At 40.0% G+C, this 14424-nt stretch overlaps 1 protein-coding gene and 1 pseudogene across 4 annotated transcripts in view; one reads left to right on the forward strand and one right to left on the reverse strand.

Annotated features, from left to right (window-relative positions):
* LHFPL1 (LHFPL tetraspan subfamily member 1) overlaps positions 1-4865 on the reverse strand; it is a 53609-nt gene extending 48744 nt beyond the window's left edge. For all 4 annotated transcript variants that reach the window (XM_074029139.1, XM_005594401.5, XM_074029138.1 and 1 more), the window contains exon 1: positions 4756-4865. The gene's annotated coding sequence lies outside the window, so the exon portion shown is untranslated. The remainder of the gene's footprint in view (positions 1-4755) is intronic.
* A 7884-nt stretch (positions 4866-12749) lies between these two features.
* On the forward strand, positions 12750-13361 carry LOC102137753 (high mobility group protein B3 pseudogene; annotated as a pseudogene).
* The last annotated feature ends 1063 nt before the right edge of the window (positions 13362-14424 follow it).

A 14424-nucleotide genomic window follows, 5' to 3' on the forward strand; every position in this document is an offset into this window, starting at 1 on the left:
CACAATGGACTTTGGGGAGTTGGGCGGAAGGTGAGAGATAAAAGACTACAAATATGGTGCAGTGTTTACTGCTTGGGTGATGGGTACACCAAAATGTCACAAATCACCACTAAAGAACTTACTCATGTAACCAAATATCACCTGTACCCCAATAACTTATGGAAAAATAAAATTTTTTCAAAAGTCCCAATGTAACAACCAGTAGGAGGGGCAGAGAACTTAAGGCAGAGGATCGGACTATCTCTGTGTAGTACCGAGACTACAGTAGAAATGAGGGGAGGCGTTGTAATATATGGTTGTCCTCACCTGTGACAAATGAAGCTGTTAAATTAAACTACAATACTATCAACTACTGTTACCATGATTTCAGTTTAAAAGTAACATTTTTGAAGCCAAGACATAGGAAGGCAAATTCTCAAAATTCAATTTAAATTAAATATGTTTAGCTTTAGAAAAACTCATTATCCTTCAGAATTTAGATGAAGTACTTTCAACTTTACGGAAAATTCATAGCCTTTATTTCATTTATGACTAAGGTGACCAACCATGTCAGTTTCCCTGGGACTCAGAGGTTTCCTGGGATGTAGAATTTGCAGTGATAAAACCAGGAAAGTCCCAAACAACCTTGGATGAAATGGTCACCCTATTTAGGACTAGAGATGTTATGGGCTAGCACGATCCATGGACAGCAGTTTAAGAATCACTGCCACAGATAATTCTTTAATATTCTCTTTTCAGGACTCAAACAATATAAAGTTAAAAGTGACCGTGGAATTAAACATTGAAGATATGAAGTTTATATACTTTAAATGTAAACCTTTCTAAATCATAGACTTCACTTGAATGGAGTCAAGGTAGAGATCTCAGAGACCCAATTGCTTAATAGTTTCTGAACACAATATGAGTCTCAGCCCAACTTCTCTTGTGGCTGGATAGAGAAGCCGCAGGGCACATGTAGTCTGTTCACACACACTGCTTTATGTTCACATGTGGTGGACAGTGAAGTGTATTCTAGAAAATGCTTTTAGTTATGCCACCTGCAATGGAGTAATCTCCTTCATGACAACCCTCCCAAGCAATCCAAGTTCATTCCCAGAAACCGGCTAAGTCACTTTATATTTACATAACTAGAAATCACAAACAATGCTACATTTTATTCTATCTTAATTCCTGTTGTATACTTCATGTATGTAACAGCTTTGTTTCCCTGTCCTAGAATTTCCAGCCAAATAGCCACACTGGGTTTCAGGAACCAAGAACTCACCCTGATGCTCCTGCTGAGTGGTCGAGTTACCAGGCATTGATAGGACTGCAGCTGAACCTCTCTCTCTAGGTGTCACATTATCCCTCATTCCTCGGGTTTTTTAATCTGCTAGATGGGTCACAAGCCTGTTTCCGAGATTGGTTGTATGAGATGCAGTGAATGCTGCCAGAAAGTTGTAATAAATAGGATAAAAGCATGAGTTCTGTTCTGAATTTGCTATCCTTACTAAAGCCTAATGTTTGCTCATCTTTAGAGATAATGCTAGCCATTCTAGCACAGCCTCGTGGGTAGAAGTCACCTCAACCTATATGATGCAGGAAACGCACCTAAACCACACATGGCAAATGGTTATCTCTACTACTTTTAAAGAACTCTAGGAAAGGGGAATCTATAATATCTCTGAGTAGCTTAACAACTCTCACTGTCAATAAATGATTTGTCACATGCCTTTATAAACTTTGCTTGTTGCAACCTAAGGCCAGATCCTTTTGTTGGGTCCTCAGAGGGAATGGAGAACAGCTAGCCACCATCTTCCAGATGAGAGCCCTTCATCAACTTGATTGCTAGCAGGAGATGAGATCTTTAGCCTTTTTCGCCATAATGAGCATTCTCCCTCTCCCTGTGGTGTCCAATTGCCAAGCCTTTAATAATTCGTTCTCACTCTTTTTTTCACTCTCTTGTATACCTGCTCATGTATGGGCACTTACAATGAAGTATCAGTGAAAGTGAAACGTTGCTTTTATATTTCTCTTGGTGGAGAAAAACAAAGCTACTCCTTCCTCTATCACCTCCTCCCCAGTACCCACAGAAAAAGACACAAATCCTTTTGTTCCCAGTTGAGCTTGTTGTGCAACTTCTGAGTTAAGGAAAGCACTGCCTTTCCCAGGGTAAGAGGGTACAGGCAAAACAGTAAGCAAATTAAAGACTAGAACATGAAGTGGTAAGAAAGGGAGTCAGTGACTTAACAGCTGCTGAGAGAAACATGCTTGCAAGACTGCTGGTTTAGGACTGGTCTGTGAAGAGAAGCTTTCTTGGCACTGGTGTTGGCAAAGGAATGTGAACAGGCCTTTCTCCTCACGCCCCCAGACAGTGTGCATTGTCTTCCTGCCAATCCTGTTACAAATACATCCTACCCAGAGTTGAGACTTCCCTAGGAAATGAACGAGATATGCAGGCATATGTTTCCAGTGGGTAAATAGAGTCCTGCTCCACAGAAACGTGTTGGACTGATGTGACTCCTTATATCAAGTTGGGTATATGAGCAGCCTGACCATGCTAGATCTGTCTGTTTCAGACAAAGCTTTAAAAAAAAAAATACTGCTACTCCCCCAACATTTCTCTCCTCATGTTCTGCTACCTATCTCCCTCAGGGGTTTCTTCTCCCCTGGCTACCTCCATTATGAGAAGTGCTCTGAGTTCTCCTGTGCCTGAAATCATCTCACGATGTACTCACTCAAAGGGCTTTATTTTCCATTTCTACCTTGGTGACTCTAAGAAGATCTCTCTTTTGACTTATGTCTTTTATTTCAAATTCCTCAGATTTCATGTTTGCTGAACCTCTTTCTGGGCCTTCTTCTTCCTTCCCTCCTCTTTTAGTTTGGGGTAGAAAGACTAGTAAAACTGTGTTGGGTGAGTTTATGTGTTTATTTGCATCTCTCCATCCACAGGTGGGAATGCTCACAAGCTGGTAAGTCATTAAAAGGCAGGAAGCCAGAGACTAAGTGGAGAGAAAGGACTAACTGAGCAATTGATAACTTTGAAATGATCAACTCTAAATAAATATATTTGACGATGCAGAGACAAAGTGAGCTCAGAAAAAGAACCTCTACATCAGGTCCTGGGCTATTTCCTTTCTCCAGAGTTTGAGACTGAAAAGGTAGGAACTAGAATAACCTCCCCAAATTTCATATCAGCTTCTCTCTTCTTCCCTCTCCCCAAGATGCTGCTCCTTGAGCTCCCCATCTGTCCTATGATTTTAAAAGTGAGGTGCCAATAACAGAGCTTCATCTCAGTTCTTATTCTGGCTAGACAGGTGCCATCATCTTCAGTGATAAGCTGGTTAGCTACGAGTTCTGTCTCACACTCTCAGCTAGTTAGAAACTACCCCTATCAAGATCCCTGGCAAGACACTGTTAAGTTCTAAACTCCAGCCATGTTATTGTTGCCCATTAGTCTCTCTACCCCATTGTATAAGCTGGAAATAAAATGTCACCACAGCTGACCACTTCCATTGAGTGAATCTGGCCTATATGGGAAGAAGATGGGCTGATTGCTTTTCCAATCACTTCAGAGAAGTTGAGAGGCAGCATGGTATATCAAGAACGTTTCTCAACAGAATCACTTTCAATGCTTGTTTAGAATCACTTTCAATGCTTGTTCAAAATGCAGACTATGTCACCCCCTCCTAGATTCACTGAATTCGAATTTATGGGAATTCATACTGTTAAAAATCCCCAATTGATTCTAATGGGAACTAATGATTGAGGAATACTGTTTTAGTGGAAGAGTCACAATTTTGAAATCAGATCAGAGACAGAGTCCTGAAGTCTGCCCCTTACAGGCTATATGCCCATGAAAAGATCACTTAAAATCTGTGAGTTTTGGTTTCATTTATAAAATGGAAATGATTAAGCATAAAATTCAAGTGAAACAACATCTGCACTATACCTAACACCACAGTAGGTATCAATTCTCTCCCTTTCTACCAGAAAAGAGACCCTATTCTCTCATAAGTAATGGAAAAGATTTGAAGCCATCTAAGAATTAGAACGTCTCTCCTTTCCCCTTTCTCTGCCCACAACCACTCCCTGGGTGATTTTTCCTCACCCCTAGGCTTCGTTCTATTTTCAGTTCCCCACGACAAAATGAAACCACTTGGCCGAGTGTTCTTTGCAAGAATGGATTTGTAGTTTAAGTATCTCAGGTTCTTTTGGAAATTGTCATGCCTTGGCGCACATAGTAGGAACTCATAAATATTTACCGAATGGATGCATTCTTTTATTTCCAGCCTGAGAGGCCTCAATATTTGCATTTCAGTTTAACTTCATTACCCCATTTCAGTCGCATAACCCCTCAGATTTAGGCAAATCTAGATCAACCTACCACATTAGCAAACCGGATCCATTTTTACTTGTATAGACAGGTCATAACAAAATCACTCTCTCCACTCCCAGAAACAGGCACTTCCTCTCCTCAGGTTACCAACTCCCCTGGGGAAACCAACTAGCGCTTAACCCTTAGGTCCTCAAATCTTGTCAATATGAAATAGGAATCCAGCCCTGATTCATCGTAGCCTCTGTGCAAACAACGGACTATGAAGAAATAAAAAAGCACCAGGCTGCCCTTGGGTAGAAAACGGCTTCTCTGAGCTTTGAGATGAAAGGACAGGAAACCTGAGAAAGGAAAGGGAGAAGGGGGGCTGAGCAAGGGGAGAGCAAAGCAGTTTCTTATCCAGCTGTTTGAATTGCATTTGGCCCAAGTTGCATATTTACCTTCTGACCACGAAGGCTGACTGACTTGTTCCCTCTCTTCAGGCTCAGATCTCAGAAACAACTTCTCCTCACAGCTTGTTAAACAAGGATGGGAATACTAGCTGCCCTTTGCAGTGATGCCTGAAAACCTTGCTTTACCTTTGGGAGAAAGGGGCGGAGTCCAACCTAATGGGGATTAACTCCAAACACGCTGGAGGCTTCAAACCCAGCCTCAGACATACAGGCACTTGAAATAGAAAGTAGCTTAGCGGGCACAGAGTCCCCAAACCTCCAGCCTCACAGCGGACAATTCAATTCAGCTGTGTGTGTGTGTGTGTGCGTGTGTGTGCGCGCGCGCATGCGCGCAGGCATGCCCGCTCTTGAACTGCGTTGTGTTACTTCCTCACTTGCTGCCCAAAAGCCTGCTGAGGAACAGAGATTATCTCTAATTTTCCTCCAATGACCTAAATAATCTCTACCATGGTAGGCAGCAGACCCATGTGGCTAGAAGTGACTGAGAGAACACATGCCTAAATAGAATAAGACAGAACAATCTCTTCTCCCCAAACTGATTTCCATTGCCTGATGGGGAAGATGCTCCCGCAGAGCAATCTTTGGCTCCAAGATGTAATGAGCTTACATTTAAGAATTTGTGGAAATCATACATTGAAAGGAATAACTAACATATTTTTATAGTAATAATACAATCAAAAGTCAGTGTTTAATTTATCCCAGTGCACTAATAACTGCTCCTCTGCTTGGGAAAAGAGCTGAGTGGTCTGGAGATGAATGGAGCTTTGCCTGATGTTCTACTCCAAACTGATGTCATATTTCCCACGTGTGAATGTCCCTGACACTTCATATTTTAGGAAACTTATTATCTTCTACCTTGTATTATTATTATTGTTATTATTATTATTTTCATACATGTCTCTTTTCCCCTCCTACATGTCCTGTGAATGGGGCACTTTGTTGAACAAATCCAAATGAATTAGAAGGAAGAATGGTTCCCTTAACAGAGCACACTGGACTGATCCAAAGTATCTATGCTTCTCTGATGGCCCAGTTCCCTCACCAGAATTCTACAAAGGTGATTAGGCCTATTTTCTGGCATTTCGTGGCAATAATTCAAAATATGTCCATAAGTTAACATATTAATTGTACCGTGATTCTTTAATGAACTTACAAAGTTTCTCCTGCCTTCTGTGTATACCACCTGTATCCTGCCTTTTATCAGTGATATAATCTTATATTAATGCATGTATTTGTCTATCTAGCAACTTTCCATCAGCAATTTTTACCGTTTTGTTCTACAACACAGTAATAAATCACATTTCCATCTGTAATCATGGCTTACTGAGGCCATCATGTTTCTGGGGGAAGCACAGATGACCCCTTAGGTAGAATGTCAGACTTTTGGCAGTGTAAGCCCCCCAACTAAGTTTTAATCTCCAAACTGTCATTCCCTTAAGAGCCATTGCTTCAGACATAGGATTATGTAAAAAGAAATGTTAGGCCCTCCTTCATTAAAAATAGGTTAATATTAACTGACACATAGTAACTGTGTGAGATATGGCTGAAAATGTTGACATATAAAAAATAGATTATCCCCACTCTATGCACAGCAGTAAATATTGCCCTTTGCTTAGTGACTACACCTGTCATTTGGGGAACCTATCATTATTTGAAACTCTAAGAAGAGTACCATTTTGCTTTCGTTTTACTTTCTTCTTTTTATCCTCTTTTCTCTATAGACACTTAAGTGTATAATAAATAATAATCTAATTTATTGGGCAAAGTTTTCTTTCCTGTTCTTAACAGCTGAACGCTCTCTCAGAAAAAAAAAATTGCTTGCATCTGTGGCTCTTGATGTGTTTTCAATTAAAAATGCTCTTCAGCCATGCTTTCCTAAGATTATGTGGAAAGGCTTGAGAAAGGAACACTTCTTGTAATGTATTTAGGGGACGGGATGGTGCTAAAATGGGTATTGGAAAGGAAACTAGGGAATACCTAAATCCTGCCTTTGATCAGTCTGGAATAAGAGATTCTGCAAGGGTAAGATATGGGTGACAGGTGATTCTGATATATGCCCCCATCCCCATCCCTCATTTGCCAAACACTGTTGCATACAATAGCATTTCCCAAATGAGATCAACACCCCCACAGCATTTTGCAGTCTAGACAAGAGGTCAGCAAGCCAGAGACTGTGCATGCCAAATCCAGTAGGCTGTCTGTTTTTGTAAAGTTTTATTGGCACACTCCCACTGTTTATTCACTTATGTATCATCTATGGCTGCTTTCACGCTACAGTTGCAGAGTTGAGTAGTTGTGACAGAGATCTTATGGTCCACAAAGCCTAAAAATATTTACTAAGTGACTCTTTACAGAGAAAAGATGTTGACCCCTGGTTAAACACACATCGATAGATTATGGTAGAGACATTATATTGATTATGATGAGAAAGAGGTTGGAAAGGAAGGGAAAATGGTGAAATAAAAAGAAATACTGCTTACTGTCAGCTTTGTTAAGGTGCCAGTTAACCCACACTAGTTAAAATCTATTCCCTGTGAGTTAGCAACACACTGGAATTCAGCTAAGCCAAACATTTGGTAGTTTTATGAAAATGTATTTTTCTGTTAATTATCCTTTGAACCTCTGTTGATGTTGTTTTCCAACATATTTTAAGTTATTTTTTCCTCTTTTGTCAAAGTTTCTTCTTCTCTTATCAGTATGTTCTGTTGTAGTCTTCAAAGACAGAGCATTTATTTTGTAAAAAAAAAAAAAAAAGAAAAGAAAAAATAATTTCTAGAGTCCCATTGCCCTTGAACTTTGGGAAATTTGTATATACGTGTTTGCAAATTTAAAATCATGTGAACTCCATGACCTCTCACCCATACAGGTTGGATATGGAAGGTACTCCTTGCCTAAACTATAGTTTCAGTTATAGATTGAAAACCTAGAGATGAAACTTATATTTCTTTAGTATATAAAAATGAGAACCAATAACTCTCTTGTTGAGTTTCCTTTTTGACCTCAAAGGATGAACTGATAGTGTTAAGCAGTGATGTGGTGTGTTGGTAAACATTTAGTAACTGGCTTCAGGAGGTGGGAGGTGGAGGACTGCAAAAGAGCCCTAATTTGTGGCATTTGCTGATTTCCGTAGTATAAATACTCCCATCATGGCCAATTTCAAGCTACCAACTTGACATCAGTAAAAGTAAAATTGGGAAGAGATAAGCACAATCGATTCTTAGAAGCTGCTACAAGCCAGCTCCAGCATACCACTGGAACTCGGATTCAAGAAGTTACTTCTATCTTGGTCTGTGTAGCTTTATAAGCTACACACAATATTAACAAAAATGGGATTGCTGTTATAGTTGTTTCATATGTTACACATAGGCTTCTCTCCACTACACAATATGTTTCAAAATATATTTTAAAATGCATTTCAAAAATATTTTGCTGCACCAACTTTTAAGCTTTTGCAGTGCAATTTGTGTATTATTCAGAAGTAAACCAAAAATAAATTTGCTCATGGATCTTGCTGCCTGCTTTAACAGCTTTTGAGGGAGGATTTTTATTATATTTATAGTAGATGAAAATAAAACAGATTGCAAATCCTTTTTTAACTAAAATCATGTACCAAATTTTGGGTCCAAATTGAATAGGGTAAGTTAAACTAAATTGCATTATATTCACACCACTATGAGTATCTTTCTGTAAGCATATTTATGTTTAAGTAAATTTTTAAAAAACAGATTTAGGAAGATAAAGAGTAGATTGATGATTACCAGAGGTCTGGAAACCAGCGGGGAAGGAGGATGAGTACAGATTGGTCAATAGGTATAAATATACAGTTAGAATAAGACCTAGTGTGTGACAGATGAGTAGGGTGACTATAGTTAACATTAATCTATTGTACACTTCCAAATAGCTAGCAAAGAATAATGTAATTGTTCCTAAGATAAAGAAAAGAGAAATATTTAAGGTAATGGATGTTCCAATTACCCTGATTTAATCTTTACACATTATATGAATGTATCAAATTATCATTTGTACTCTGAAAATACGTACATGTATTATGTACCAATAAAAACCAATATGTTTTTATTGGTACATTTAGTGGCCAGGCGCGGTAGGTCATGCTTGTAATTCCAGCACTTCGGGAGGACGAGGCAGGCGGATCACTTGAGGTCAGGAGTTTGAGACCAGTCTGGCCAACATATTGAAACCCCATCTCTACTAAAAGTACAAAAATTAGCTGGGCATGGTGGTGGGCGCCTGCAATCCCAGCTACTCTGGAGGCTGAGGCAGGAGAATCATTTGAACCCACAAGGTGGAGGTTGCAGTGAGCTGAGATCGCATCACTGCACTCCAGCCTGGGTGACAGAGTGAGACTCCATCTCAAAATAAATAATTAAATAAATGGAAACAGATTTAGTGAAAATTTCCATCAAGATGTTAATACAAAACTCTTAAAAAGTCCTATATATCAGAATTCTATATACCTTGGGCCCCTGTATTCAAAGTACCTCAATGCTGAGCTAATTATGAGATTGGTTAGCTTAGGAACAGAAAGTCAACTCTCTCATGGTCCAGTTAGTGAAGATTTGAGTAGAATTTTACTCTTCAGGCAGTATCCCAAATGATGGTCCAGAAAGCTGAAAGAACAAATCCTCTACCAACTTTCTCAACAGTATTTCCTCTGTTATTCTTCCTCATCCTACCTCTCTTACCACAAAGCCATCAGTGTCTTTCAAACACTTTCTAACATAAACATCCCTCTCTTTTCAGTCAGTCAAATCATGTGGAGGAGTGGCCATTGGTGGCATGGCTGATTTTCCAGACCACCCCAATTCATTTCCTGGAGAATTTTTTCTAAAAGTCAGTTTTAGAAAATTCAGTGAAACAAGAGAAGCAGCATTCCAGAACCAAGAAATCATTGTTCTTGCCTCTGTCTCCTAAAGCAAATCACGGAGCTTTGACAATTTTGGGATCTCACTCACAAAGACTTTGGTTTCTAGGCCTCTCGTTGGTTATTACAGCACTGCAATAGTTTCCTGGCTTTGCTGAATAGTATAGGCAGCCAGGCTGCTCCAAAAGACCTGGGAAGCCACACCACAGAAGGACATCAAAAGAGCTAAAAGGATGAACATGTCTTCTGCCATTTCAGTGCTGGCTTAGAGGCTGAAGGAAAAGTGAAGGCTACAAGATAGTCCCCCGTTCCCCCAAAAAAATGCTCAGGAAATGAGACATGGAGCTCAGGAAATACACGGCAACCTTTTCTACAGGGGTAATCTGATAGGGCCAGTGGCTGGCCAGTGGAGACAGTGCTACAAACTAGACTACTTGCCCACCAAATCCCATGAAGCAACAGCTGCAGGAAGCAAAGATGATACAATAAGAAAAGCCCTGCTCTATAAACCTCAGCTTTGTTCTCTGGCTAAGTATTCGGGTGCTAGCTTAAGACCACCCCAGAGAACATTTGGGCATTTGCCTAGTGATCTGCGATATAAACCATGTTTTCTTGGCAGCAATGAGTAAAGCAATTGACAGCCAAACAACTTCATTTCATCACTTCTTGGGATGTAATTCTGATCTCTGGGGAAATAATAGGCACATTGGTGGATTCTAACATGCCTTCCATTTAGAAGATCTGCCCAGGAGGCTGTCATTAAGAATATTTGCTAGGAATTACAGGCAAACATTGCCTAATCCTTGCAAGCAGGACTTGCATTTTAATGAGTAATGATTCCTAAAATTTGAATAGTAAAGTTGATCCTCACAATAAACTTATGAAATAAACATTACCCCCCTTTTCAGAGCAGGAAACTCAAGCTTAGAAAAGTTAAATGACTTTTCCAAAGCCACAGAGCTCTTACGTCTGTTGAGTAACAGATTCAGGAAAAAAAAAAAAAAAAAAAACCCTGGAGAAAGAAGAAAGGCTGGAGGCTGGATGAGGACAGAAGGCAGGGTCCAAAAGGGAGTAAAGGAAAGGGAGAAATATTTTATGAATCGTAAATTTCTGCTTTGAGAAAATTTGTGCATAGATATATCTTTCATTAAAATAAGAACACAGGCACACGGCAGTATCCCCACCTCTCCACACTCTTTCTCCCTGGTAGTGGATGGTGAGGATCAGTAAATTATTGAGTTCAGCATCGCTATTAGGTTCAAAGCATCTCTGTACATCCTAGTGGACATATGCAATAAACATAGTTATATGGGTCTAGAGCTCAGGGGAAAGTTTCGGGCTGAAAGTTCATATGGGGAAGATACTAGCCTACGGGTAGATGATAGAACAAAGGTGTTTGTCAAATACGAGGGCCAGGAACAGGAGCAACCCTGAGAAACACTCACACTTAAGGGATAGGTAAAGAAACAAGGACTTATGAAGGAGACAAAGATTGGTCAGACCTCCCCCAACCACCCTGTTTCCCACATACCACAGCTTCTCAAGGACAAGAGGTGGCTCAGGAAGAAGTGACTCAGGAAGGATGTGGGGACTGGGGCAAAGTGGTTACATATCCTTTCAGCTTTAAGTGCTGTATCGACCAACTATTGTCCGGTGGTAACCAGGGATGAGCTGTGAGAAACCAATCTTACCCAGAAATGAAGCAGTATTTCCAGCTTCCTTAACAATTCTTTTTCATTTTTAATGAGTTCTAAGGGGCGACTCAGTGGCTGATACTTGCTGTGCTTGGCAAAGAGCCATCAACTCTGGTACCACCTGGTTTTCTTTCTTGAATTTAGACAAACTTTGAGGAAATACAGGGAGGCTGGAAGCAGGTCCAAGCACCTTGAATTTGGCCTTGAGTAGCTTCAAACCATGTGTCTCTTGTGTCTTTCTCCCTTTACTCTTGTGGGATACCACAAGCTAAATTAATGCTGTGAGGATTGCTCCACAAATCAAAGATTCCCTGTTTCACCTTGGGCAGTCACTTTCACCCTTCTCAGGACTTAATTCTTCTACCTAGGGAAAAAGTTTAAAAAATTTTAAAAATTATCATTATACTATGAGAACAAATCATTAAGTAGCAAAATAATTTTGAGGTAATTGTTATTAGTATTACTACTACTTATGGGACCACTACATTCATTCTATAATAATTTGTTGACCACCTATTATGTGTCAGAGACTGGAGATACAGTGATAACAGGACAGACAAGATCCTTGCTCTCACAGAGCTCACCTATTAGTTGGAAAGACAGCCAATAAAACAAGTGAACATTAATGAGGTACAGAGATAAATTTTAAAACAAAAATAAAATTTGGTTATAGGATAGAGTGGTGGGGTGGGAATAAGGACAACTTTAGATTAGATGGAGTAGTTAGGACACTCTGATGAGGTGATATTTCACATGAAACCTAAAAAGTCAGAAGCCAGCCATACGAGGAAGAGAGGTAAGAAATTTCCAAGCAAAGGAAACAGCAAATGAGGAAGCCTTAAGTTATACAAATGATCGAAGTGTTTAAGGAACAAAAAGCAGATTAAGGACAACTGTATATTTATATGCAAAAGAATAAAGTTGAACCTCTACCTCATCTCACACCATATACAGAAATTAATTTAAAATGTATCAAAGAACTCAATATAAGAGCTAAAACCATAAACCTCATAGAATACATAGGCATAAATCATTGTGACCTTGAATCAGGCAATGTGTTTTAGATATGACACCAAAAACACAAGCAACAAAAGAAAAAAGATAAATTGGACTTCAACATTAAAAGCTTCTACGCATCAAAGGACACTATCAAGAGAGTGAAAAGATAACCCATATGGGGGGGAAATATTTTCAAATTGTGTATCTGATAAGAGCCTAGTATCTAGAATATATAAAGAACATGAAGGCAACCTAATTTTAAAACACCCCGAAGACTGGAGTAGATATTTCTACAAAGAATATATGCAAAAGGCCAATAACCACATGAGAGGATGCTCAAAATTATTAGTCATTAGGATAATACAAATAGAAACACATGAGATGGACTAGGAAACAATACAGTCAGGATGGCTAAAGGTGACCACAAGAAACCAAAGGGCAAGATGTCTGCTTATGCCTTCTTTACGCAGATGTGAAAAGAAGAACATAAGAAGAAAAACCTAGGGGTCCCTGTCAATTTTGTAGAATTTTCCAAGAAGTGCTCTGAGAGGCAGAAGACCATGTCTTGGAAAGAGAAGACCAAATTTGATGAAATGACAAAGGTGGATAAAGTACACTATGATCAGGAAATAAAGGATAATGGACCAGCTGAGGGAGGCAAGAAGAAGGACCCTAATGCCCTCAAAATGCCACTGTCTGGATTCTTCTTGTTCTGTTCAGAATTCCGCCCCAAGATCAAATCCACAAATCCTGGCATCTCTATTGGAGGCATGGCAAAAAAGGTGGGTGAGGTGTGGATTAACTAAAGTGACAGGGAAAAACAGCCTTACATCACTAAGGCAGCAAAGCTGAAGGAGAAGTATGAGAAGGATGTTGCTGACTATAAGTCTAAAGGAAAGTTTGATGGTGCAAAGGGTCCCACTAAAGTTACCTGGAAAAAGGTGGAAGGGAAAGACAAAGAAGACAAGGAGGAAGAAGAGAAGGAGGAGGAGGAAGAGAAGGAGGAAGAGGTGGAATAAAAAAACCTGTTTATCTGTCATCTTGTGAATACCTTAGAGTAGGGGAGTGTCATAATTACTTATCTCTTATTTGAGAAGTGTCTGTTGCCCTCACTAAGCTTAATTGCAAAATTTGACCATGATCATAGTGTAGTCTCTCAAAGTGCTCTAGAAATTGTCAGTGGTTTACATGAAGTGGTTGGGTGTCTGGAGCATCCTGAAACTGTATCAAATTGTACATATTTCAAACATTTTAAAAATGAAAAGTCACTCTGGTGTTCTCCCTACTCTGTGTACATTGTAGTTGGTGTGTCAAGGCATTTAAAGATGTCTTTGGCAGTTTTTTTTATTTTTTTTTTTTTCTTTTTCTTTTTTTTTTTTTTTGAGACGGAGTCTCGCTGTGTCGCCCAGGCTGGAGTGCAGTGGCCGGATCTCAGCTCACTGCAAGCTCTGCCTCCCGGGTTTTTACGCCATTCTCCTGCCTCAGCCTCCCGAGTAGCCGGGACTACAGGCGCCCGCCACCTCGCCCGGCTAGTTTTTTGTATTTTTTAGTAGAGACGGGGTTTCACCGTGTTAGCCAGGATGGTCTCGAACTCCTGACCTCGTGATCCGCCCGTCTCGGCCTCCCAAAGTGCTGGGATTACAGGCTTGAGCCACCGCGCCCGGCCAGTTTTTTTATTTTTAAGGTGGTATTAAGTCTATGGTTATTGGCTAGAAATGCTGAGTTATCAACTGCATATATCTATAATTTGTAAAAAGAAAAAACAATCCCGACAAACTCTTCATGCTCCTTGCTTGGCGTTGAAGCTGTGGGGGAAGATGCCTTTTGGAGGGGCTGTAGCTCAGGGTGTGCTGCTGCTGTGAGGCTCCACCTGTTGACTCTGCATGGGCATCCATTTAGCTTCAGGTGGTCTTGTTTCTGGGTTATAGTGACATAGCATTCTGCTGCCATTCTTAGCTGTGGACAAAGTGGGGTCAGCTGGCATGAGAAGTGTTTGTTTTTTTGTTTTTAGTGAAGTGTGGTAGTTTTTAAACTGTTTTTAAACAAACTCTAGAATTCTTAATTGTCAGTAAAGATCCACTG

Source organism: Macaca fascicularis, chromosome X (genome assembly GCF_037993035.2).
Source record: "Macaca fascicularis isolate 582-1 chromosome X, T2T-MFA8v1.1".
In the NCBI taxonomy this organism is placed as follows: domain Eukaryota; kingdom Metazoa; phylum Chordata; class Mammalia; order Primates; family Cercopithecidae; genus Macaca; species Macaca fascicularis.